At 52.3% G+C, this 22350-nt stretch overlaps 1 long non-coding RNA gene across 2 annotated transcripts; it reads right to left on the bottom strand.

Annotated features, from left to right (window-relative positions):
- Positions 1-4762: 4762 nt before the first annotated feature.
- Positions 4763-21883, bottom strand: LOC141112095 (uncharacterized). Of its 2 annotated transcripts, XR_012236524.1 has the most exons (3): positions 21726-21883; positions 10592-10653; positions 4763-6191 (listed from the first exon to the last, which is right to left on the bottom strand). It is a non-coding gene; the product is annotated as an uncharacterized lncRNA (long non-coding RNA). The 2 variants fall into 2 exon arrangements; XR_012236525.1 differs by lacking the exon at positions 4763-6191 and having other exon boundaries at positions 10395-10653.
- Positions 21884-22350: the final 467 nt, after the last annotated feature.

Here is a 22350-nt window from a genome sequence, read left to right on the forward strand (position 1 = left end):
ATCCCCGGCTTTTCATCTCCATCTATCGGAGAACATAGTAAGTGTCATTATCAGTGATGTCACCTTATCAGTGAGGGGGGTCCAGTGGGGGGATGTGGGGGGGGGGGACAATAGAGAGCTGGACCCGGCTTGTGTAATGATCTCTCAGTGTTTTCTCTCCTCCTTTCTGGTCTGAGGGAAGACTCCATAGGAGTGCACAGGGGGTGTGCCGGTTGTGTCTGAGCACACCCTAATCACCCGTGCTGTCTCCCGGAGATCTGCCCCGAAATGTTGTGTGTGACCCCCGCTGGCTGTCTATGGAACAGTCTGACAGGCAGCAGATGGTGAGTGTTGTCAGAGCCCTGAGTGTGAGATCTGTCAGATAATGTCATGGCTTGTAGAGACAAAGATCAGCTTTCACTATTCAGAGGGGATGTCGGGGGTGGGCGGGACCGAACAGTTATCATACATCAGCCAATGGGATGGAGTGTGGGCGGGCCGCTCCATTTATGTGGCTCCGCCCCCTTTCTTAAGCAGCCCAATCATTGGCTGGTGTTGATAGCTGCTTAGTCTTGCCTGTCTTGTCGAATAAGTTCCCTCGGCGGATAAGTTCCCCCTTGCAGCGCCTGCGCAGTACAAACTACTAACAGCCACAGGAGATAGCCGAAGCTCAAGATCCACAATCAGCTGTACACGGCGCCTGCGCCCTGGGTCCAGGTTCCTTCCCTACCATGTAAGTGGACCTAGAGGGGAATCTAAAAGAGCCGAGCGAAGCGTGGCGAGCGGCCCTCTTACAGGCGCCGTGTACAGCTGATTTTCAGCTATTCCGCTTCGGCTATTTCCGAAGCGGCGCCTGCGCAGTAGAGGGGGGAACTTATCAGCCGAGCGGAACTTTCTCGTCAGAACACCGGCTGAGTTGTGATCTCTCCTGCAAGTAGTTCCATGATCTGCAGACAGTTTCACACACAGAGCGGATCTGACAAGTCTCACTGTCTGCTGTGTGTGAAATCCCCCCTCTGCCCTGCCAGTGCCAATCAATGCTGCCTATCAGTGACAACCAATGCTACATATCTGTGCCAATCAGTGCTGCCAAAAAGAACCCATCAGTGCTGCCTATGAGTGCCAATCAGTGCCCATTAGTGCTGCCTATCAGTGCTCCCTATCAGTGCCCCTCAGAGCTGCCTATCAGTGCCCATAAGTGCTGCCAGTGCCCATTAGTACCACCCATCAGTGCCACCAATTAGTGCCCATTAACGCTGCCAATCAGTGCTGCCTATCAGTGCCACCTATAAAGGCTCATCAGTGCTATCAATCAGTGCCTATCAGTGCTGCCAATCATTGCCACCTATCAGTGTCAATCAGGGGCAGCTATTAGTGCCCATCATTGCTGCCAATCAGTGCCCATCAGTACACTGAGTGCAGGGATGGGGAGATGAACTCAGCAGCCAGGCACATTATCCATGGGGGGGGGGAGGGGCGGCCACAACTGAAATCCGTTGATGTTTATTAATGCCACATGACGATCTTTAGTATATTAGGTAATCACCACACTACTATTTACAATAAACTACTGGAGGTAAAATAAAAAAGTGTCAGTAAAAGGTTTGCTGCTAAGCACTGTTATGTGTTCCCACATCAGAAAAAAAAAGTGCAGCACTAACTTACTAATCAATAAGTTAACAATAATGGTGGAACCCTCCAATGTATGGAAATCTCAATAAACTTCAATATTACCACAATACCGATCTCTGTGATATTTATTGTAACTTCACATATAATACACATCAAACTGAAAACAAGACATAACAAATTAAACTTAGCAGGGATGGTGGAAACCCCTCTACAGATAATTGCAATACAAACTATGTAATTGCAACTTTTTAGTTGGGAGGTTTCCTTCATTATAGCACTTTGTCATTTACATTTTTTAGATAGTAACTAAAACATATAAAATTAAGTGTAACAATTATAATGTGAATTATTGTACTTGAAGTTCATTTCCCCCACCCCTGCTAAGTCCATGTCTTTATGGACCTTGCTTTGTGCTCTGGTGTGCAGTCATGTTGGAACAGGAAGGGGCCGTCCCCAAACTGTTCCCACAAAGTTGGGAGCATGAAATTGTCCAAAATGTCTTGGTATACTGACACCTTAAAACCCCTTTCACACTGGAGGCATTTTTCAGGCGCTTTAGTGCTAAACATAGCGCCTGAAAAAAGCCTCAGCTGCAATACCAGTGTGAAAGCCTGAGTGCTTTCACACTGGGGCGCTGCGCTGGCAGGGCGTCACAAAAAGTCCTGCAAGCAGCTTCTCTGCAGCGCTGTAGGAGCGGTGAATACCCTGCTCCTATTGAAATCAATGGGCAGCACCGCCGTACCGTTGGCAAACTGCTGCTGCAGGCGGGGGTTAAGAGGGGCCCACTAGTGGCCGAATAGCACTGCTAAAATGACGGTAAAGTGCCGCTAAAAATAGCGGCGCTTTACTGCCGACGCCTGGGCGCTGGCAGTGTGAAAGTGCCCTAAGTGTTCCCCTCACTGGAACTAAGGGGCCAAGCCCAACCCTTGCAAAACAACCCCACACCATAATCCCCCCTCCACCAAATGATTTGGACCAGAGCACAAAGCAGGGTCCATAAAGGCATGGATGAGCGAGTTTGGGATGGAACAACTTGACTGGCCTGCACTGAGTCCTGAACTCAACTTGATAGCCCACCTGAATTAGAGCAGAGACTGCAAGCCAGGCCTTCTCGTCCAACATTAGTGCCTGACCTCACAAATGTGCTTCTTGAAGAATGATCAAACCTTCCATAAACGCAACCTAAACCTTGTGGACAACCTTCCTAGAAGAGTTGAAGCTGTTCTAGCTGCAAAGGGTGTGCCAACTCAATATTGAACCCTACGGACTAAGACTGGGATGACATTGAAGTTCATGTGCGTGTAAAGGTAGGTGTCACAATACTTTTGACAATATAGGGGTGTGTGTGTGTATATATATATATATATACATATACATATACACACACACACACACACACACACGTATGTGTGTTTGAGCTTTGGGGTGCACACCCTAATGCAATAGGCTGCGTACGCCTATGGGGGTTACAGAGATCCCAGCCAGGGGGCACACACCACCCAGTGGGGTACAGAGATCCCTGCCAGGGAGGCACATACTACACTATCCAGTGGGGGCACAGAGATGCCCGCCAGGGGGCGCACACCACCCAATGTGGGCACAGAGATCCCTTTTCAGGAGCAGTGATTTTAATAATGCTTAAAGTGAAACAATAAAAGTGAAACATTCCTTTACATTTCATACCTGGGGGGTGTCTATAGTATGTCTGTAAAGTGGCGCATTTTCCTGTGTTTAGAACAGCCCCTGCACAAAATAACATTTCTAAAGGAAAAAAGTCATTTAAAACTACTAGCGGCTATAATGAATTGTCGGGTTTCGGCAATACAGATAAAAGTCATTGAAAAAAATGGCATGGGATCCCCCCAGTCCATTATTAGGCCCTTTGGGTCTGGTATGGATATTAAGGGGAACCCTGCGCCTGGCGCATGTCAAAGTTGCAAAATTGTGCTTAGGCATTAAGATTTGTTTTACCCTTAGGCGTGAGGGGGCTAAAGAAAAACTATAGCCTTAATTTGAAAATTGCTGATAAGTAGGATTTTATTGCAGGAGAGACTCCCATAAACATGTGCAAGAGTGCCAACATCACAAACTGATCAATAAAGATATCCGAAGACACCTAGCATGGAACACTGTGACATCTCCAGTAGGCACTGCAGCAAGGTCTATATCCTGGCAGTGGCTCAGCAACACGTCCTCTCACTCTTCCAGTCTCCCCCACATAGTACTCGCTTGGTGGTTTTTCAGCAGCTCAGTCTCTCACGGGGGGGGGGGGGGGGTCGACTGTAACTGTACCACTCACCAACTCTCCCCATAACACTGCGCCGTCCTGGTGAATTTTTTCCTGGGCAAATCGAGGTCTCTCTTCAAAAAGCAGGGTCAAGTTCAGGCCCCATGAACTTCGGTGAATAGGCCATTCCTTGAGACTACATGTCCCATTCATGCCCCTCAAGTCTCTTCTGATTGGCAGCTCGTTCTGCTTAGGGGGAGGGGGAAGAGCGAGCATCAATTAGACAGAGCTGGCTGCTGACAGGAGGGGGGGGGGGGGGCAGGTTGCGAGCACACAGACAACCTGTAGCTGCGCCTTTTCCCTGTGATAGCACAGCAGACCCAAGACCTGTAGTGACCTGTGCAGCGGTGTGAGGGGAGAGCGCTCAGCTACACTGATATGATAGGGAGGCAGCATGGGCCCCTGTAGCTATGAGCAACCCCTGGGCTCAAGGGGCAGCTGCTTTGGACCCCACAAAGATAACTGGGCCCAAGGCAGCTTCCCCTTTTGCCCCGCCTTAAAGACGGGCCTGACCTTACCCCATACTCTGACTGGATCTCTTCACACACACCTTAGCCTGCTCAGACCACATACCTCTGGTACACTTTTCCCTGCTCATACCACATCCTGGCTTGGAGTTCGCGGAACACACTTTCACCCTGAATCTGATCGAGCCAATGCACCTCGTTATTATGTGGCCTGCAGTATACTCTCTTAATGCTTTTTTGATGCATGCAAAAGCCCATTTAAACAGCCTTGCAAATACCACACACAATGTCTGCTGGACTGAATAAAAAAAAAAAAAAAAAAAGACACATTAACAAAGCCATAATTGTGTTGAAACGTTTTAATTTTTTTTTTAAACAAACATATTTAATGTATTATGTATTTAATATCAGCAAATTGAGATATATACTGTAAATAAATGTAGTAAAAAAAAAAAACTTTTTTACACACAAGCAGTGGGGGAAAAAAAAAATTAAGAGCAAGAAAGTAAAGATTGAAAAGAGTTGAAAATACCACTGGGGTAATGGGGGGGGGGTGTTTGAACCAAGAGTTGCACTATTAACGTTAGTCCTTTAAAATAACAAATTAAAAAAAGGGGGGGGGGCAGAAATACGTCTGGGACCTCCATTTGTTTTCATTGAAAACAATCAAAAATGAATCTCCTGATGTAATAAAGAATACACAAAATCTAGAAAAAATATGGGTTTAGTGCCTGCCCCAGATATTTAACCTGAATAGACATTTAAGGCTGTGTAAGTTCAGGTGCAGCTTGGTAACAGATGAGCTGCCAGGAACTTCCATGAGCTTTATAATCCCTAAGCAAAATACAGAGTTAAAAGTGCTTTGTAATATTAACCCCTTCAGATCTGCGCTATAGCCAAATGATGGCTACAGTGTGGACCTACATTGCTGGGAGGCCATCAATAGACGTCCTCCCCTTTGCACACTCCCCGCACTGTGATCACCAAGTCAATGAGAGGAGCGCGAGGAGAATAAAAAGCCAATCATCGGCTTCTGTGCAAGTTACATCAGTCCCAAAGAGGAAGATGCACAGCCATCTCATCTGTGTCCACCAGTGCCGCCTGCCAGTGCCCACAGTGCATAACAGTGCCACAAATCAGTGCTAGCAATCAGTGCCACCTATCAATGCCCACCAGTGGTGCCAATCAGTAGCACCTTGCAGTGCTGCCTATCAGTGTCACCTACCAGTGAACCTCACTGCCACCCATCAGTGCCACCTCTCAGTGCCCACCAGTGCCACCTATCAATGCCCTTCAGTGCCCATCAATGCAGCCTATCGTGCACCCAGCAATGCAGCCTCATCAGTGTACATCAATGCAGCGCCTCTGCAAAGTGCCCCATGCCTACTCACGTTGCCTGCGCTCTCGTTACTTTGCAAAGACCATGTCACTTTGTTCTGCGTGGGAAAGGCGACCATGTCACTAAAGAAACAAGTGCTGAGAGAATTACTATAGCTGCTATTTCAGACCTCTCCTCTTAAAAATGCTATCTGCATGGCTTCCATGCTGATCCTCTTCAATGCCAAGTCACTGAACTAGAACACGTATATAAGCAGTAAAGCCTTACCTGCATACTCTTTCCCAAGTTAGTGACTCAAAGCACTGAAGTCACTGGACCTCCATGACAGTCCGCAATGGCAGCCGGCAGATCTACTTAGTGCAGCTTTCTGTTGCACAAAACAGAGGGCGCCAAAAACTGAAACCACAGCGTCATGTCCCAAAGCAGAGCCGGGGTAGAAGTCTGGTGTATCCTTATATACAGCCTTCCCCATGTAAAGACTGGAGAACTGCAAAAAGGGACATGAAAGAAAGAAACCGGCCATATTGATAATATACAAGGAATTTGTCCAATATTCATCCAACAAAGATGTGTGAAATTCTGCACAAGGAACTCCTCCCAAGCAGCCATTCAGGTAATATGTGGGCAGTGGACTAGGGGGCTGGGCATTTTGAAGACCCGCCTCCTCTATGGGGAGGGGGGACGCCTGTACTCTGGGGGGAGGGGGGACGCCGGACGCCTGTACTCTGGGGGGAGGGGGGGCGGGGGACGCCTGCACTCTGGCCGGGGGGGGGCAGGGGACGCCTGCAATCTGGCCGGAAGGGGGCGGGGGACGCCTGCACTCTGGCGGGGGGAGGGGCGGGGGACGCCTGCACTCTGGTGGGGGGGGCGGGGGACGCCTGCACTCTGGCGGGGGGGGCGGGGGACGCCTGCACTCTGGCGGGGGGGGCGGGGGACGCCTGCACTCTGGCGGGGGGGGCGGGGGACGCCTGCACTCTGGCGGGGGGGGGCGGGGGACGCCTGCACTCTAGCGGGGGGGCGGGGGACGCCTGCACTCTAGCGGGGGGGCGGGGGACGCCTGCACTCTAGCGGGGGGGCGGGGGACGCCTGCACTCTAGCGGGGGGGGCGGGGGACGCCTGCACTCTAGCGGGGGGGCGGGGGACGCCTGCTCAGTGACAACCTGTGACAATCAATGCTGCCAAATCAGTACCAATCAATGCTGCCAATCAGTGCTACATATCTGTGCCAAAAGTGCCAATCAATGCTGCCAAAAAGAGCCCATCAGTGCTGCCAATCAGTGCTCCCTATCAGTGCCCCTCAAAGCTGCCTATCAGTGCCCATAAGTGCTGCCAGTGCCCATTAGTGCCGCCCATCAGTGCCACCAATTAGTGCCCATTAACGCTGCCAATTAGTGCTGCCTATCAGTGCCACCTATCAGTGCTACTGATTAGTGCCCATTAACTCTGCCAATCAGTGCTGCCAATCATTGCAGCCTATCGGTGCCCATTAGTGCTGCCAATGAGTGCCACCTATCAGTGCCAATCAGTGCGGCCTTTCAGTGCTACCAATCAGTGGCAATCAGGGCTGCCTAACAGTGCCACCTATAAGTGCTCATCAGTGCTATCAATCAGTGCCTATCAGTGCTGCCAATCATTGCCACCTATCCGTGTCAATCAGGGGCAGCTATTAGTGCCCATCATGGGCCTGAGGTGGGGGCGCCGGAGCTGAACAGCGCCGATCGTCGGCTTTCGGAAATGCACGGAAAGGGCCGAGGACAGTTCTCGTGAGGACAGGCTTGTGAACGGAGTCTTTCCGAGGTTTGCCATGCACAGCCGAAGTGTGCTCCGGCCTTTTCGGCCATTTCCGAGGCTCTCCGGCGCCCCCCACCTCTGGCCGCATGCGGTATTGCATCCCATTGAAGTCAATGCGGAACTAATTATTTTCCTTTTCATTGACTTCAATGGGAAAACTCGCTTTGATATGCGAGTACATTGGATCACGAGCGTACTCCTTGAACGGATTATGCTCGTAATCCGAGGTTCCACTGTAATAACAAATCTCCAAGAAATTCTTGGTATGAATTATCAACAAGATGTATACAGCATCCTGTAGAATTGTACAAGAGTCTCTGTAAGATTACTGGAAAACACATGAATGTGACACCTCTTAGTGACTGAAACTCCTAATCACTGAAGTCGCCCCAATAAACAGGGAAAAAAAACACCCTCATGTCCTCATGTATGATCCTGAGTAACATTAGGAAATATTCCCTCTGTATGTCAGCATTTGTAATCCTGGATATCGGCAGAAGTGCTGCTAATGAATGGGCAGGATGCTAAAGAATCAGTCAATATACTCAATCAATTAGAGCAGGGGGCATTGAAAGTAAGAACTATAACTTGTACAATTTTGTCTCTGGAAAACGCATTATTACCCCCTTGGAGGGTAGATGGGGCAATAGGAAGTTATCAAGACATTAGGAGGCCAAGTTGTGCTTAACCACTTCCATACCGGGCCACAGGAAAATGACGGCCGCAGGAGCACTTCCTCCTTCCAGGTGGACTTCATATGACGTCCTCGGCTTCCCGGCATTGTGGAGAGCCCACGCTGCCGCATCACTGGGGACCCGATGCGCGTGCCGGGCACCGCGATGTCCGTCGGGCACCCGAGATTGCTCATCACAGAGCAGGGACGTGGATCTGTGTGTGTAAACACACATATCCACATCCTGTCAGGGGAGAGAGAACTGATCGTATGTTCCTTGTATATAGGAACACCGATCAGTCTCCTCCCCTCATCAGTCCCTCCCCCCACAGTTAGAATCACTACCTAGGAGACACATTAACCCCTTCAGCGCCCCCCTAGTGTTAACCCCATTCCTGCCAGTGACATTTATACAGTAAATCAGTGCACTTTTATAGCACTGATCGCTTTATAAATGTCAATGGCCCCAAAATAGTGTCAAAAGTGTCCGATCTGTCCGCCGCAATGTCACAGTCACAATAAAAATCGCAGATCGCTGCCATTAGTAGTAAAAAAAAAAAAATAATAAAAATTACATAAATTTATCCCCTATTTTGTAGACGCTATAACTTTTGCGCAAACCAATCAATATACGCTTATTGCGATTTTAGTTTACCAAAAATATGTAGAAGAATACATATCGGCCTAAACTGAGGAAACAAAATGTTTTTTAAAAAAGAAATTGGGATATTTATTATAGCAAAAAGTAATAAATCATCTGTCTTTTTTGTTTATAGCGCAAAAAATAAAAAACGCATAGGTGATCAAATACTACCAAAAGAAAGCTCTATTTGTGGGGGAAAAAAATGATCAAAATTTAATTGGGGTACAACGTCGCATGACCATGCAATTGTCATTCAAAGTGTGACAGCGCTGAAAGCTGAAAATTGGCCTGGGTTGACGCAGTGTCGTATCGCATAAATGGCCTGGTCATTAAGGGGACAAATCCTTCCGGGGCTAAAGTGGTTAAAGTAGTTGTAAACCTTACTCATGATAAAAACATTTTTCAGTGGAGAAATGTAAGACCCGGTTCACACAGGGGGACTTGTCAGGCGACTTATCCGCCTGACAAGTCGCGTTCCGTTCTGTACTATGGAACTGTTCTAATAGGAGCGCCTCAAGTCGCTCCGACGTAGAAAAAGGTTCCTGTACTACTTTTGGGGCGACTTCAGGCGACTTGCATTGACTTCTATACAGAAGTCATTTTGCAAGCCACCGCTGAAGTCGTGTGCAGGTCGCCTGTGTGAGTCGCGCTGCAAGTCGCGCCGCCCCTGTGTGAACCGGCTCTAATCATTGGAAAGTTAAAAAAAAAAAACCACACACTTCCCTGTACTGATTTCCCTGGGTTCGTTAGAGCAGGTTGTGTGAGTGCTGGAACTTCTACAGCAATGCATGGAACTGCTGGTGGAAGTGTCCAGCGTTGGGGACATTACATCATGACGGGAAGGGGCGTTACTGCCAATCTTCGCTATTTTACATAGCAATGGAGCACCATCTGTCTCAGCGGTATAACCTCACTGTACGCAGTATTGGATAACAAATTACAGATTTTCAACAAAAGAAGTTTGAAAAAATCAATAAGATCTGGTTCTAATGGCACCAACTTTCCTTTACAAGTGAGGATAAACATCTCCTACCATGTCAGACTTCAAACCCAACCCCCCCCCCCCCCCCCCACCAACCAGGTCAGATTTATTAAACCCAAATGGAAAAATGTACTATAATGCAGCTTACCAATCATTAAATGTAATGGCTGCATCAGTTTACTTTTTTTGGGGCTTTTCCCTTTCTGTTTTAACCTGGTGATCTAGCCAGTGACACCTCCCATATTAGGGACACAACTCTGATTGAATGATGAATGAGCACAGGAGGCACAGCAGAAGGCACCAATGTCAGTCTGGAGGGAGGGTAGTGTTAAATGTTGTGCAGATTTAAATACACAAAATAAATTGAAGGCAAACTCCAGCTCACACTTTATAGCGGATCATTTTAGCCACCCCTGCAAGTGTTAGGTGGTTTGTGTCATCCACGTAAACTAATACATTCTGCTGGAGAGCTTCTGAAACAGACTTGCCGGCTGGATCACCAGATGAAAATATAAGAAAGCAAGCCCAAAAAAAGGAAACTAATGCAGCCAGCACTTTTAAGAATTGGTAAATTGCAATATAATAAATGCTTGCTAATGGGTTTAATAATATTTTAAGGCAGGAAAACGGTTTGCAAAAAAAAAAAGAAAAAAAAAAAAAAAAGGACATCCATCCCATTGAGCTCTGCTCGGAGGAGGCTCTGCTCTGTGTGAAAGAAGCCCAACTACTACTACTAGCTATACCAGGACCCGGATAGATGAGAACCTTCAGAGACAGTTAACATTAGATGCATCTTACCAATATATTCATTTTCATGGACAAATCCATATCCATTCTTGTCAATATCTTCAAAAGGTCCCCTACAAGAAATAATGATAAACAATAAATAGCGCATCTGACCAGCAGTCCAACAGTTATTACCTGGGAGCACATTGTAATTGATTTGGATATGATTCTCTAAAAACCTTAAAAAAATTTCAAGCTAGAAGTTGGCTTTAAAGCGGTAGCAAAGCCCGCGTGGTTATTGTTATCTACAGGTCAGCCCTATAGGTAAAATGAATATCTCCTAAACATTCACCGTTTAGGAGATATTCACCCTGCATGCAGCCAGTGACATCACTTGTACATGCACTCTGAAGGTCCGGCATATCTTGCCGGAACTTCAGAGCTTTGTGCCAGAACCAAGAGCTCCAGAGTGCATTGTGACGTCATTGAGGTTCCGGCCAATCACACAGCCGAAGAGTACAAACCTGGAGGAGAGACCGGGGGAGGATGTCAGCCCTCTCTGCGGTGACATTGCACCAAGGGAGGGCTGCATTCTTAGGCGATATATGCGATGAATACTAGCACATTATACAATTGCCTTATAGGTATAGCAGATCAGAAAATTCAGAAGCTCTTATCTGAAGACTTGCCCCAGGACAGCAACTAGCAAAATAAGGAGTTCAGCAGTAGCAGCCGCCATTTTTATCTAGGACAAGTTTCTTTAAGGCCCCTTTCACACGGGCTGTCCGATCAGGTCCGCCTGTCAGTTTTTCAGGCAGACCTGATCCCACCTTGCAATCTCCCCTATGGAGCGGCAGGTGTCACCTGACATCCGCTGCTATCCAATCCTGCTCACAAAATCCAGACGGATGGTGGGTCCTATTTTCCACCCGTCTAGCTCTAGCACATCAGATCGGATGAAAACAGACTGGCGGTCCACTTTCGTCCGATTTCCCCATAGAGGAGAGCGGGGCTGTGTCCGTCTACGCTCTGCACAGTGAGCAGAGATGGACCGGTCATCCGCCTGCTCAGCAGATCGATCACCCGCTGAGCAAGTGGAGTTCGCCAGAGGCGCCCGTGTGAAAGGGGCCTAAATGATTATTAAGCAGTTGCTATGGTTAACAATGTGCTGCATACCACGCTTTGCATTCTTTAATGCCAACAAATTAAGTCAGATACTGCTGGATATGTCCATCTTACTAAGCATACACTTAAAGTGATGTTCCGGCCGAAATGATACTTTTTAAATAAAAATCCCCCTATAATACACAAGCTTAATGTATTCTAGTAAAGTTAGTCTGTAAGCTAAGGTCTGTTTTGCCAGAAGACATTGCAAACAGGAAATGATGCGATGGGCCACGGCCAGGGAGGAGGAAGTGAAAAATGAATACAGCAGATATACAGTAGGTGCTGAGAAAAAAAATGTAAAAATATCCAATTCGTTTACAGTGCACAGTTTAGTGAGGGATGCTGAAGAGTTGTAAAAGTGGGTGGAGCTCCACTTTAAGCTTCAATCACAGTGACTGTCAAACTTGCATTTCTTTATCTTTAGAGGACATTGCAGGTAATGATTATTTTTTAATGATACCACTTACACAGAGCGGTCAGGTGCGGTCGTTTTCACTGCGTTTAGAGAAAATAGAATTCTGTATGTACAGGATCCGATAAAGAATTCTAACATGACTAAACCTGCTTTAAAGCAGAAACATCTAAAATGTCAAAAAAAAGTGGTGTGTAAAGCAAAAAAGTTGCTTAAACTTCTCAGATCACTTTTCCTACATTTCGAAAAGCTTTTACAGGGGTGTAAGTGTTCTTTTTCAAACTGTATATAGTTTAGTTGAAGCAATCTAATATAAACATAGAATGCCTTTTCCAAACTGCCTACATTATTCAATGTAATTATTACTGGTATTTATATATAGCACAGTCAAATTACACAGCGCCTAAAAAACTGACAGAACTGAAGGGTCCGCCCCTGTGAAAGGCTTTTCTCCTTGGTAATCTGCCCAGTAACACACCTCCTGTACTAGAGTGCCCCCACTCTGGATGAAGGAGCACAGGGGGCACACCTTAGGACAGAAGTGTTGTTGGTCTTGGGGGGGTATTAGATGTACTAGCAGATTTACATACACTACCAAATTAAAGCCAATCTCCAGGTCACACTTTAGACTCACAAGCAGTTAAAACAACAGATTTTTGGGATAAAGGTTTTACATGAATAAATAAAAGTGCTGATCACTGCAATCACCTATCAGTGGCAAATGGTTTGTCTCAACCCTCTAACTGCTACATCTGCATGACAGCTTGTTCTGCTGATAAAAAAAACAGACTTCTCCCAGGAGGATCACATGGAGGGGATAGAAATGTCCAGCTGAACGCACAAATTTTCTCACCAACAATTAAAATGTCACCAAAAGTAATACAGGAATTACTTATTGTGTATTGGAGCCGATCCGATTCAGGTGGTGCTGAACACGGCGGGGGGGGGGGCTGATTAGTGAACATGGAGGGGGGGATAGTGAGCACTGAGGGGGGGTGATGAGGGGGCAGATGAGTGAATACAGGGGTGGTGATTGGGGAAGGGGGGGTGATGAGTGAACAGTTGGGGAATGATAGATGAATGAACGTAGGGGGTAGATGAGTGAGCACGGATGGGGAGGGGGGGTGACGGGGGCAGATGAGTAATTGGGGGAGCGGGGTGATACATTAATGAACATGGGGGGAGATGAGTGAACACGGAGGGGGGGTGATGGGGGGGTAGTTGAGTGAACATGTAGGGGGGGTGTAGATGAGTGAACACGGAGGGGGGGTGTAGATGAGTGAACACGGAGGGGGGGTGATGGGGGTAGATGAGTGAACATGGGGAGTGATGGGGGGATGAGTGAACACGGAGGGGGGGTGATGGGGGGATAGATAAGTGAACACGGAGGGGGGTGATGGGGGGGTAGATGAGTAAACACGGAGGGTGAGGGGGGGTTATGAGGGGTAGATGAGTGAACACGGAGGGGGAGGGGGGGTGACGGGGGCAGATGAGTAATTGGGGGAGGGGGGTGATACATTAATGAACATGGGGGGAGATGAGTGAACACGGAGGGGGGGTGATGGGGGGGTAGATGAGTGAACACGGAGGGGGGGTGTAGATGAGTGAACACGGAGGGGGGGTGTAGATGAGTGAACACGGAGGGGGGGTGTAGATGAGTGAACACGGAGGGGGGGTGTAGATGAGTGAACACGGAGGGGGGGTGTAGATGAGTGAACACGGAGGGGGGGTGTAGATGAGTGAACACGGAGGGGGGGTGTAGATGAGTGAACACGGAGGGGGGGGTGTAGATGAGTGAACATGGGGAGTGATGGGGGGATGAGTGAACACGGAGGGGGGGTGATAGGGGGGTAGATGAGTGAACACGGAGGGGGGTGATGGGGGGATAGATGAGTGAACACGGAGGGGGGTGATGGGGGGATAGATGAGTGAACACGGAGGGGGGTGATGGGGGGATAGATGAGTGAACACGGAGGGGGGTGATGGGGGATAGATGAGTGAACACGGAGGGGGGTGATGGGGGGATAGATGAGTGAACACGGAGGGGGGTGATGGGGGGATAGATGAGTGAACACGGAGGGGGGTGATGGGGGGGGTAGATGAGTAAACACGGAGGGTGAGGGGGGGTTATGGGGGGTAGATGAGTAAACACGGAGGGGGGGTGATGGGGTTAGATGAGTGAACATGGGGGGAGGGGGGGTGATGGGGGGGTAGATGAGTGAACACGGAGGGTGGAGGGGGGTGATGGAGGGGTAGATGAGTGAACACGGAGGGGGGGTGATGGGGGGGTGAGGGGGGATAGATGAGTGAACACGGAGGGAGGTGATAGGGGGGTAGATGAGAAAACACGCAGGGGTAGAGCAGGGGGGTGATGGGGGTAGATGAGTGAACATGGGGGGAGGGGGGGTGATGGGGGGGTAGATGAGTGAAACTGGGGGGAGGGGGCATGATAGGGGGTTAGATGAGTGAACACGGAGGGGGGAGGGGGGGTGATGGGGGTAGATGAGTGAACATGGGGGGGAGGGGGGGGTAGATGAGTAAACAGGGGGGAGGGGGGGTGATGGGGGGGTAGATGAGTGAACACGGAGGGGGGAGGGGGTAGATGAGTAAACATGGGGGGAGGGGGGGTGGTAGATGAGTGAACACGGAGGGGGGGTGATGGGGGGGTTGATGAGTGAACACGGAGGGGGGGTGTAGATGAGTGAACACGGAGGGGGGTGATGGGGGTAGATGAGTGAACATGGGGAGTGATGGGGGGATGAGTGAACACGGGGGGGGGTGATAAGGGGGTAGATGAGTGAACACGGACGGGGGGTGATGGGGGGGTAGATGAGTAAACACGAAGGGTGAGGGGGGTTATGGGGGGTAGATGAGTAAACACGGAGGGTGAGGGGGGGTTATGGGGGGGTAGATGAGTAAACACGGAGGGGGGGTGATGGGGGTAGATGAGTAAACAGGGGGGAGGGGGGGTGATGGGGGGGTAGATGAGTGAACACGGAGGGTGGAGGGTGGTGATGGGGGGGTAGATGAGTGAACACGGAGGGGGGTGATGGGGTGAGGGGGGTAGATGAGTGAACACGGAGGGGGGGTGATGGGGGTAGATGAGTGAACATGGGGGGAGGGGGGGTGATGGGGGGGTAGATGAGTGAACACGGAGTGTGGAGGGGGTGATAGGGGGTTAGATGAGTGAACACGGAGGGGGGAGGGGGGGTGATGGGGGTAGATGAGTGAACATGGGGGGGAGGGGGGGGTAGATGAGTAAACAGGGGGGAGGGGGGGTGATGGGGGGGGTAGATGAGTGAACACGGAGGGGGGAGGGGGTAGATGAGTAAACATGGGGGGAGGGGGGGTGGTAGATGAGTGAACACGGAGGGGGGGTGATGGGGGGGTTGATGAGTGAACACGGAGGGGGGGTGTAGATGAGTGAACACGGAGGGGGGTGATGGGGGTAGATGAGTGAACATGGGGAGTGATGGGGGGATGAGTGAACACGGGGGGGTGATAAGGGGGTAGATGAGTGAACACGGACGGGGGGTGATGGGGGGGTAGATGAGTAAACACGGAGGGTGAGGGGGGTTATGGGGGGTAGATGAGTAAACACGGAGGGTGAGGGGGGGTTATGGGGGGTAGATGAGTAAACACGGAGGGTGAGGGGGGGTTATGGGGGGGTAGATGAGTAAACACGAAGGGGGGGTGATGGGGGTAGATGAGTAAACAGGGGGGAGGGGGGGTGATGGGGGGGTAGATGAGTGAACACGGAGGGTGGAGGGGGGTGATGGGGGGGTAGATGAGTGAACACGGAGGGGGGTGATGGGGGGGTGAGGGGGGTAGATGAGTGAACACGGAGGGGGGGTGATGGGGGTAGATGAGTGAACATGGGGGGAGGGGGGGTGATGGGGGGGTAGATGAGTGAACACGGAGTGTGGAGGGGGTGATGGGGGGGTAGATGAGTGAACACGGAGGGGGGTGAGGGGGGGTAGATGAGTGAACACGGAGGGGGGGTGATGGGGGGTAGATGAGTGAACACGGAGGGAGGTGATAGGGGGTAGATGAGAAAACACGGAGGGGTCGAGTGGGGGGTGATGGTGGTAGATGAGTGAACATGGGGGGGAGGGGGGGTGATGGGGGGGTAGATGAGTGAACACGGAGGGGGGTGATGGGGGTAGGTGAACATGGGGGGGGAGGGGGGTAGATGAGTAAACAGGGGGGAGGGGGGGTGATGGGGGGTAGATGAGTGAACACGGAGGGGGGAGGGGGTAGATGAGTAAACATGGGGGGAGGGGGGGTGGTAGATGAGTGAACACGGAGGGGGGGGTGATGGGAGGGTAGATGAGTGAACACGGGGGGGGTGATGGGGGTAGATGAGTGAACATGGGGAGTGATGGGGGGATGAGTGAACACGGAGGGGGGGTGATGGGGGGGTAGATGAGTGAACACGGAGGGTGAGGGGCGGTTATGGGGGGTAAATGAGTAAACACGGAGGGTGAGGGGGGGTTATGGGGGGGTAGATGAGTAAACACGGAGGGGGGGTGATGGGGGAGTAGATGAGTGAACACGGAAGGTGGAGGGGGGTGATGGGGGGATAGATGAGTGAACACGGAGGGGGGTGATGGGGCGGTGAGGGGGGGTAGATGAGTGAACACGGAGGGGGGGTGATGGGGGGTAGATGAGTAAACACGGAGGGTGAGGGGGGTTATGGGGGGTAGATGAGTAAACACGGAGGGTGAGGGGGGGTTATGGGGGGGTAGATGAGTAAACACGGAGGGGGGGTGATGGGGTTAGATGAGTGAACATGGGGGGAGGGGGGGTGATGGGGGGGTAGATGAGTGAACACGGAGGGTGGAGGGGGGTGATGGAGGGGTAGATGAGTGAACACGGAGGGGGGGTGATGGGGGGGTGAGGGGGGATAGATGAGTGAACACGGAGGGAGGTGATAGGGGGGTAGATGAGAAAACACGCAGGGGTAGAGCAGGGGGGTGATGGGGGTAGATGAGTGAACATGGGGGGAGGGGGGGTGATGGGGGGGTAGATGAGTGAAACTGGGGGGAGGGGGCGTGATAGGGGGTTAGATGAGTGAACACGGAGGGGGGAGGGGGGTGATGGGGGTAGATGAGTGAACATGGGGGGGGAGGGGGGGTAGATGAGTAAACAGGGGGGAGAGGGGGTGATGGGGGGGTAGATGAGTGAACACGGAGGGGGGAGGGGGTAGATGAGTAAACATGGGGGGAGGGGGGGTGGTAGATGAGTGAACACGGAGGGGGGGTGATGGGGGGGTTGATGAGTGAACACGGAGGGGGGGTGTAGATGAGTGAACACGGAGGGGGGTGATGGGGGTAGATGAGTGAACATGGGGAGTGATGGGGGGATGAGTGAACACGGGGGGGTGATAAGGGGGTAGATGAGTGAACACGGACGGGGGGTGATGGGGGGGTAGATGAGTAAACACGGAGGGTGAGGGGGGTTATGGGGGGTAGATGAGTAAACACGGAGGGTGAGGGGGGGTTATGGGGGGTAGATGAGTAAACACGGAGGGTGAGGGGGGGTTATGGGGGGTAGATGAGTAAACACGAAGGGGGGGTGATGGGGGTAGATGAGTAAACAGGGGGGAGGGGGGGTGATGGGGGGGTAGATGAGTGAACACGGAGGGTGGAGGGGGGTGATGGGGGGGTAGATGAGTGAACACGGAGGGGGGTGATGGGGGGGTGAGGGGGGTAGATGAGTGAACACGGAGGGGGGGTGATGGGGGTAGATGAGTGAACATGGGGGGAGGGGGGGTGATAGGGGGGTAGATGAGTGAACACGGAGTGTGGAGGGGGTGATGGGGGGGTAGATGAGTGAACACGGAGGGGGGTGAGGGGGGGTAGATGAGTGAACACGGAGGGGGGGGCTATGGGGGGGTGAGGGGGGGTAGATGAGTGAACACGGAGGGAGGTGATAGGGGGTAGATGAGAAAACACGGAGGGGTCGAGTGGGGGGTGATGGGGGTAGATGAGTGAACATGGGGGGGAGGGGGGGTGATGGGGGGGTAGATGAGTGAACACGGAGGGGGGTGATGGGGGTAGGTGAACATGGGGGGGAGGGGGGTAGATGAGTAAACAGGGGGGAGGGGGTAGATGAGTAAACATGGGGGGAGGGGGGGGGTAGATGAGTGAACACGGAGGGGGGGGTGATGGGACGGTAGATGAGTGAACACGGAGGGGGGGGTGATGGGGGTAGATGAGTGAACATGGGGAGTGATGGGGGGATGAGTGAACACGGAGGGGGGGTGATGGGGGGGTAGATGAGTGAACACGGAGGGTGAGAGGGGGTTATGGGGGGTAAATGAGTAAACACGGAGGGTGAGGGGGGGTTATGGGGGGGTAGATGAGTAAACACGGAGGGGGGGTGATGGGGTTAGATGAGTGAACATGGGGGGAGTGGGGGTGATGGGGGGGTAGATGAGTGAACACGGAGGGTGGAGGGGGGTGATGGGGGGATAGATGAGTGAACACGGAGGGGGGTGATGGGGCGGTGAGGGGGGGTAGATGAGTGAACACGGAGGGGGGGTGATGGGGGGTAGATGAGTAAACACGGAGGGTGAGGGGGGTTATGGGGGGTAGATGAGTAAACACGGAGGGTGAGGGGGGGTTATGGGGGGGTAGATGAGTAAACACGGAGGGGGGGTGATGGGGTTAGATGAGTGAACATGGGGGGAGGGGGGTGATGGGGGGGTAAATGAGTGAACACGGAGGGTGGAGGGGGGTGATGGGGGGGTAGATGAGTGAACACGGAGGGGGGTGATGGGGGGGTGAGGGGGGTAGATGAATGAACACGGAGGGTGGAGGGGGGTGATGGGGGGGTAGATGAGTGAACACGGAGGGGGGTGATGGGGGGGTGAGGGGGGGTAGATGAGTGAACACGGAGGGGGGGTGATGGGGGGGTAGATGAGTGAACACGGACAGGGGGTGATGGGGGGTAGATGAGTAAACACGGAGGGTGAGGGGGGGTTATGGGGGGTAGATGAGTAAACACGGAGGGTGAGGGGGGGTTATGGGGGGGTAGATGAGTAAACACGGAGGGTGAGGGGGGGTTATGGGGGGTAGATGAGTAAACACGGAGGGGGGGTGATGGGGTTAGATGAGTGAACATGGGGGGAGGGGGGGTGATGGGGGGGTAGATGAGTGAACACGGAGGGTGGAGGGGGGTGATAGGGGGGTAGATGAGTGAACACGGAGGGGGGTGATGGGGGGGTGAGGGGGGGTAGATGAGTGAACACGGAGGGGGGGTGATGGGGGGGTAGATGAGTGAACATGGGGGGAGGGGGGGTGATGGGGGGGTAGATGAGTGAACACGGAGGGTGGAGGGGGGTGATGGGGGGGTAGATGAGTGAACACGGAGGGGCGTGAGGGGGGGTAGATGAGTGAACACGGAGGGGGGTAGATGAGTCAACACGGAGGGAGGTGATAGGGGGTAGATGAGAAAACACGGAGGGGTCGAGCGGGGGGTGATGGGGGTAGATGAGTGAACATGGGGGGGAGGGGGGGTGATGGGGGGGTAGATGAGTGAACACGGAGGGGGGGTGTAGATGAGTGAACACGGAGGGGGGGTGATGGGGGTAGATGAGTGAACATGGGGAGTGATGGGGGGATGAGTGAACACGGAGGGGGGGTGATGGGGGGGTAGATGAGTAAACACGGAGGGTGAGGGGGGGTTATGGAGGGGTAGATGAGTAAACACGGAGGGTGGAGGGGGGTGATGGGGGGTAGATGAGTGAACACGGAGGGGGGTGATGGGGGGGTGAGGGGGGGTAGATGAGTGAACACGGAGGGTGGAGGGGGGTGATGGGGGGGTAGATGAGTGAACACGGAGGGGGGGTGATGGGGGGGTGAGGGGGGGTAGATAAGTGAACAAGGAGGGGGGGGTGATGGGGGGTAGATGAGTGAACACGGAGGGGGGTGATAGGGGGGTAGATGAGAAAACACGGAGGGGTAGAGCGGGGGGTGATGGGGGTAGATGAGTGAACATGGGGGGGAGGGGGGTTGATGGGGGGGTAGATGAGTGAACACGGAGAGGGGTGATAGGGGGGTAGATGAGAAAACACGGAAGGGTAGAGCGGGGGGGGGTGATGGGGGTAGATGAGTGAACATGGGGGGAGGGGGGGTGATGGGGGGTAGATGAGTGAAACTGGGGGGAGGGGGCGTGATAGGGGGTTAGATGAGTGAACACGGAGGGGGAAGGGGGGTGATGGGGGTAGATGAGTGAACACGGGGAAAGGGGGGGTAGATGAGTAAACAGGGGGGAGGGGGGTGATGGGGGGGTAGATGAGTGAACACGGGGGGGAGGGGGGTAGATGAGTAAACGGGGAGGGGGGTGATGGGGGGGTAGATGAGTGAACACGGAGGGGGGAGGGGGGAGATAAGTAAACATGGGGGGAGGGGGGGTGGTAGATGAGTGAACATTAGGGGGAGGGGGGGTGATGGGGTGGTAGATGAGTGAACACGGAGGGGGGAGGGGCGAGATAAGTAAACATGGGGGGAGGGGGGGTGGTAGATGAGTGAACATTAGGGGGAGGGGGGTGATGGGGGGGTAGATGAGTGAACATGGAGGGGGGGTGGGGGGTGATTAGTGAACACGGAGGGGGGTGGGGGGTGATTAGTGAACACGGAGGGGGGTGGGGGGCGATTAGTGAACACGGAGGGGGGTGATTAGTGAACACGAAGGGGGCGGTGGGAGGGTGATTAGTGAACACGGAGGAGGGGTGGGGATGATTAGTGAACACGGAGGAGGGTGATTAGTGAACACGGAGGGGGGGTGATTAGTGAACACGGAGGGGGGGTGATTAGTGAACACGGAGGGGGGGTGATTAGTGAACACGGAGGGGGGATTAGTGAACACGGAGGGAGGAGGGGGGATTAGTGAACACGGTGGGAGGAGGGGGGATTAGTAAACACGGAGGGGGGGCGGGGGGGATTAGTGAACATGGAGGGGGGGTGATTAGTGAACACGGTAGGAGGGGTGATTAGTGAACACGGTAGAGGGGGCGATTAGTGAACACGGTAGGGGGGGTGATTAGTGAACACGGAGGGGGGGCGGGGGTGATTAATGAACACGGAGGGGGGTGATTAGTGAACATGGGGGGGTGATTAATGAACACGGAGGGGGTGATTAGTGAACACGGAGGGGGGGTGATTAGTGAACACGGAGGGGGGGTGATTAGTGAACACGGAGGGGGGGTGATTAGTGAACATGGAGGGGGGTGATTAGTGAACACGGAGGGGGGCAGGGGCGATTAGTGAACACGGAGGGGGGTGATTAGTGAATACGGGGGGGTGATTAATGAACACGGAGGGGGGTGATTAGTGAACACGGTAGGGGGGGTGATTAGTGAACATGGAGGGGGGGCGATTAGTGAACACGGAGGGGGGGCGGGGGTGATTAATGAACACGGTAGGGGGGGTGATTAGTGGACACAGTAGGGGGGGCGATTAGTGAACATGGAGGGGGGGCGATTAGTGAACACGGAGGGGGGGGCGGGGGTGATTAATGAACACGGAGGGGGGTGATTGGGGGTCTCCAGCTCTGTCCCCCCCGGACTTTCCTCCTCACCATTGCCGCGGTCTCCTCTCCTCCCCCGGCTCTCCTACTCACCTGCACAGCTCTGCTCCCCCCGGCCGCCATTTCTGCCCCCCGGGACCGTTCCTCTCAGCTCTCCCCTCAGTAACAGTCTCTCCTCCGGCCCTCATAGAGATTTCCATTACTAAAGATGGCCAACGGGTGATGACGAAACCAATGAATCACTGCATTCAGCTGTTAGGGATAGGAGACACCTATGGCGGGGATCGGTATAACAGAGAAGACAAAGATTGCCATCTTGTGGCCAAATTCAAGAATAACCATTAAAATCACCCAATACTGTTGAATAATAAGTAAAATCAATAAAATGATATAAAATTGATATGGGTTTGTGTTATATGACATAGTTGGTGTGAGGCGTATCACGTTGTTTACTTCAGTCTGAGTCGCTGTGATTGGTCACAGGTTCTTGTTTACTCCAGTCTGAGACGGTATCAGGTCACTTCTCCTTAGTGAGTTGACGGAGTGACATTCAGAGAGGATAGCTCCTGTATTTCACTGCGATTTTCAGCATCTGACGGCAAATAACCACAATTTTTATTGAGATTTATCGCTATTACTATCCCTTATTATAATGTTATTAAAATTATAAGTTTTTTGCCTTTTTGCAGTTATACAAGCTTTCAACACCAACACGATG

The sequence above is a fragment of the Aquarana catesbeiana genome, linkage group LG11 (genome assembly GCF_042186555.1).
Source record: "Aquarana catesbeiana isolate 2022-GZ linkage group LG11, ASM4218655v1, whole genome shotgun sequence".
In the NCBI taxonomy this organism is placed as follows: Eukaryota; Metazoa; Chordata; class Amphibia; order Anura; family Ranidae; genus Aquarana; species Aquarana catesbeiana.